The sequence below is a fragment of the Aplysia californica genome, unplaced genomic scaffold, assembly GCF_000002075.1.
Source record: "Aplysia californica isolate F4 #8 unplaced genomic scaffold, AplCal3.0 scaffold00024, whole genome shotgun sequence".
In the NCBI taxonomy this organism is placed as follows: Eukaryota; Metazoa; Mollusca; class Gastropoda; order Aplysiida; family Aplysiidae; genus Aplysia; species Aplysia californica.
In genome coordinates, this window is record NW_004797294.1 from 218,913 (window position 1) to 224,442 (window position 5,530).

The following is a 5,530-nucleotide window of genomic DNA, read 5'->3' on the forward strand; positions in this document are numbered from 1 at the left end:
AATCTGAATAAAAAAGAAAATTAACAATTTTTATATAATTTAAAAGTGTTAAAATGTAAAAAAAAGAAAAAGACGTAGGACACTTTTATATAAGACTTTTAAAAGCGATTACTCCATCGACGTGGGTTAATGGAAAAAACTCTGTCTTGACCATTCACAGCGACAGAAAGGTCATGACATGTGAAAAAAAAAGTAAAACAAAGGTAACTAGAGAAGCAAAAAAATCAAGATAATAAATTGTTAATATTGACATTGGCCCTGCATATCACAGGTTTGTGAAAAATTCTTTTAAAAAAGAAAAGCGCTTGAAGGTCACAGACTAGGACATCTGGTGTAACCAAGTAACCGGTATAATATTATATAATGTCTAGGCAGATAAAGTCACAGAATTAAGGGCAGGGAAGAGTGCTGGTGTGGCGAGGTATTCGGGGTGTGGCCGCTGCATAATAATATGCTATCTGAGAATGTTACGGCGTTTATAATTATTGAAAGCCTCTTGCTAATAGAATCTAATTTCTTTACTTTTCGTTCTTCCAACAGAAAAACGTAATATCTACAATAAAAAAGCACACTAAAAGGCTTTTAAAAATGCACCTCCCCTCGCCCTCCGAACGATGCAAGAGGAAGCAAAGAATAGAAACAAAGTGAATACTTAAGGAACATCCTCGTTGTAATTTTTTTTTTAAACTCGGGTTTTTTGTGTGCCTTGTTTGAAATTGAAAGAAAGTAATTGTAGTGTGTCTATGGCTCTTTTTGTCTTTGCAGACATTCAGTTTAGCTTAAGAAGATGGTCTCAAGTTATCTTCTTGCAGCTTATTTCTTGGCTAATACTTCCTATGTTTGAAACGCAGATTCTGTCGCAGTGCTTGCATGTCAGTGACTTGGATCGAAGCTCTGTATTTCCGCTGTCTTCTTTTCGTCGTTGGCGCATATCAGCCTGGTTGTTTCTTAGGCTGCTCTATAGCATTATAGTCTTTTCTTTATCATTTTCCTCCATGTTTTCCTGTCCTCAGCTATTTCTTCCCAGATTCTCACATCTACTCCAAACTTAGGTAAGCTGTTTTTGCAGGTGTCTTTGTCTTTGTACCACAATTTTGGCCTTTCTCTTGGTCTCTTTCCCTGGGCAAGTTCTCCACAGAGAGGTTGCTTCGGAATCCGGTTGTCGTCCATTCTCTTGACATGGCCCAGCCATCTCAATCTTCTTAATTACAGGCGTGTTGTAGTAGCTTAAGTTATATTTTAATAATACATGTACATGTACTATGTTCAAATGTATTCCCAGATTTTTTACTTTTTAAAACAATTGAAACTGAAAAGGAAAAAAGCAATGACAAGTTGAAGGCTGCTCTACCTGAAACAACAACGTCGTGGAAATACCATTTGGTTTTATTATCTTATCGCGTCTGGAAATCCCCCGTCTGTGCTATTTGATTTACTTTAGTATGTTCTTTATTTAATTAAAAAACAAGCACGCTAACAAAAAAACAAAACAAAACCGAGTTAACTTTTTTTTGCTTTTTTCGGTTGTTTTTTCAGTGGAGGTGGAAGGGGGGGGGGGAGTGTTGCTGTTGTTGCTGTCGTCGTCGTCGTCGTCGTTGTTGTTGTTGTTTTTGTTGTTGTTGTTATTATTACTGTTGTTGCTATCGTTGTTGTTGTGGTGGTGGTGGTTGAGGTGGTCGTCGTTGTGGTGGTAGATGAATCTGTCACTGATGCACAAAAACACATGTCTAGAAATTAGACACATTCAGAGCTGACAGCAGCAGTAACATCAGTAGTCAGGAGTGAAAGGAAATAATTAGTCTTTAGCAATCAGTTCGGGGATTTTTGAATCAGTGTTAACAATCCATGATGTCTTAGAAAGGGGGAAAAGGGTGGGTAGTCGGAGGGAGGGGTGGGGGGAGGGGGGAAAATAAGGACTCTCGACTATATTTTTTTTATGTACAGAAAAGAGAAAATTATTATGAATTTGTCACCCAATTAGAGATTAGACAAGGAAAGAGTCACACATTTGTATTGAAATAACAAGACTATTTCACTGTTTGAGCACTTGTGTTACGGACACAGCATCCTTTCGCACGGTTGGTGACCGAAGCGTATTCTTATCGATTTTAAAACCACCAAGGGATCTTTAACGTGCGCAACTGCACATTTTAATTTAATTAATACAGACACCATGCTGCCACGAGATTCAGTCTCTCTCTCTCTCTCTCTCTCTATACACACACACACTCCCCCCCTCTCTCTATATATATATAATATACATGTATATTATATTATATATATATATATATATATATATATATATATATATATATATATATATATATATAAATATATTGCGCCTAAAATACAATACATGTACATATAAGGCATATAATATGTATGAGTCCTACTTGTCACACAAACGACTGACACAGTTGTGGCCGCCTTGAACAAGGACTACTATGGATAGGTTAAGAATATTTCTTTTCTTAGAAAGTGTTTTACCGCCCTCGTAAAAACGACACAAAGTCGTATGAGCGTGCGGGACACATTAACATTTTCCAGATGGTAGGACATTTTGAATTTTGACCGGGCGGCAGCCGGAGCCTACTCTTATCGATTTTGGACCATCAAGGGATCTTTTATATGCGCAACTTGCACACGGAACCTCCGAGATTGATTTTTCGCCATTATCCGAGAAGACTTGGTGTTAGATCTTACCTACCATTAGATCAGGGGTGTGGAAGAAAGACAGCACAATAAAAAGGAACCGAGGAGCAATAGCAAGGCTGCAGAAAGTCAGGAGTCCAGAAGAGGGGTTCAAAAGGCAAGGGGAGGGGGAAGGGGGCAGAAAGTGGAGACGAAAGCAAACGATAGAATACGGTTAGAGAGCAGGAAAGGATGTGAAAGGAAAACAATTTTTGGAGAAGAAAATGTTTCCGTTGCAGTCCAGATCAGAACTCGTGACCTATTGAATGAGAGGCAAACACTGTGATCTCTAGACCACGAGAGCCCCCCGTAAAGAACAAGATTAAAAACACAACTGTCATGGAACACTGGCCGTTAATACAAGTAACCGCTATGGAGAGAGGTGGCTGCGGAGGCAGGTTCGACGACTATTACGTAGTATCGCACCCTTAACGACCGGCTTCTAACTCCACGACGAAAGCTGTATAGTATTGAATAGTTAGTTTAGTAGTTTTAGTAGAGGTTTTACGGCGCTCGCAACTGCTTAAGGTCATATGAGCGCCAGAAGATTAGAGGTGTTACAAGAGAGTAACAAACAACAACAAAAAAAGAAGAAGGGGAGATAAGGATGATAGATATTCGATAGGAAAGAAAGAGCAAACCACACCAGAGCACCCGCCAACCACCCGTGTATAGTTTTGAGAAAAATGGGTTTAAAAAATTCACACTCTTAGAGCTAAAATATTGTACACATTTTTATGTTAAAATAAGTGTCAAAACTGTTTATAAGAAAATTATATATTATATAAGATTGTCTCGAGCCTTTGGCACAGTGTGCAGGCACATAATATGTCAGTAATGCACAGTGTTTAATTCAGCTCTAGCAACAACAAAAACACAAAAAAAAAGAAAAGAAAGAAGAAGACGAAAATGGAGTTAGACCCCTGCCATTCTAAGGGGCGTGATATGCAGGCTATCATCTTTCTTTGTGCACTTCACTTTATGCGAGACCCAAACAAAATGTGAGGAAAGCATGCCGAAATGAACAGAAAAAAAGAAATGAGGTAATAGAAGCTCGTAGGAGGCATAGATCGCAATTTGACGTGGGTATAAAAAGACGCCGTAAAATAATAATAATAATAATAATAATAATAATAATAATAATAATAAAGATAATTTCTATAGCGCCCACTCCCGTGTAAACACAGCTCTAGGCGCTTTACATAAATGCATGTACGAACAATATTCGCGAACGCAACACACACAACACACACACAAATATACACACTCATACACACACAAACACACACACACACACACACACACACACACACACACACACACACATATATATATATATACACATACACACTCAAACACACACATACACACTCACGAACACATAACAAGCACACATGTACGCCAAACACACGCCAAAAAAAAAAGGACGACAAATCAACGTTTGCAAGTGCATAGTCTAAGGCTATAATATTAATGCTAGCGCGCTGGACACATAAAGTTTAAGCATTAATTTCAGTCTGGTAGAAATTAATTTTTGAGTTTTGCCCGGGTGCGGTCGAAGCCTACTTTTTCAGATTTTTAGGATAACCAAGGGATCGTTAACTTGCACGACATGCACACAGGACCTCCGAGTTATTTTCGCTTTTATTCGAGAAATCTAGGTGTTAGATCTTACCCTCCCTAAAATCAGGGGTGCGGCTGAAAGACAGCAGTGACAAGAAGCCAAGGAATAGCAGCAGAAAGGCTGCAGAAAAAGCAGGGAGCCCAAAGGTGGGGGCAAGGGGGAGAGGCAAAAAGTGGAGACAAAAGCATACGTCAAAACATAGAGAGCAGGAAAAGTTTGAAAACTTGATCGGATGAGTGACGAGAAAAGAACAGGATAATACAAGTTTTTTTTAAATTAGAGCCTCAAGTCTAAGCAGAGAAAAGAGCGGTGAACTATGACTACCAATGTTAGTAACACACCATGTAACATATTAGATCTACGTTTAAACCAAAAAAAATGTTAAATTAAATGTTTTTGTTTGCTTGTTGTTTTTATAATAAGTGTTTTACGCCCTCGCAACTGCATAATGTCAAATGAGCACACGGGACACATTACACATTTTCAGTTGGTAGGAAATTTTGGAATTTTGCCATAGTTGGCGGCCGAAGCCTACTCTTTCCTACTATAAGATCAAGGGTGTGGCTGGAAGACAAGAGAAAGGAGCCGAGGAGAAGCAGTAGAAGGGCTGCAGAAAGAGTCAAGAGCCCAGTGGAGGTGGCAAAGGAGGTGAAGAGGTGGGGGCAGAAAGTGGAGACGAATGCTAGAGAGCAGGAAAGGACGTGAAAGGAGAACATTTTAGAGAAGAAAATTTTCCGTCGCTATCCTGATTCGAACCCGCGATATATTGAACGAGAGGCCCCGGTAATTGTTTTTTTATTTTTTATTTTATTGGTAAGTGTTTTGCGGCGCTCGCAACTGCATAAGGTCATATGAGAGCGCGGGACACACTTAACTTTTTCAGATGGTAGGAATTTTGATTTTTGCCCGGTTGGCGGCCGAAGCCTACTTTCATCGATTTTAGACCACCAAGGGAACTTTAATGTGCGCAACTTGCACACGGGCCCTCCGAGATTTTTCGCCCTCGTCCGAGAAGGCTAGATGTAGATCTTTCCTACCATAAGATCAGGGGTGTGGCTGAAGGACAGCAGTAAGAAGGAGCCAAGGAGTAGCAGTAGAAAGGCTGCAGAAAGAGTTAGGAGACCGGAGGAGGGGGCAAAGGAGGTGAAGGGTTGGGGGCAGAAAGAGGAGACGAAAGCAGACGACAGAACATTGTTAGAGAGCAGGAAAGAGGGT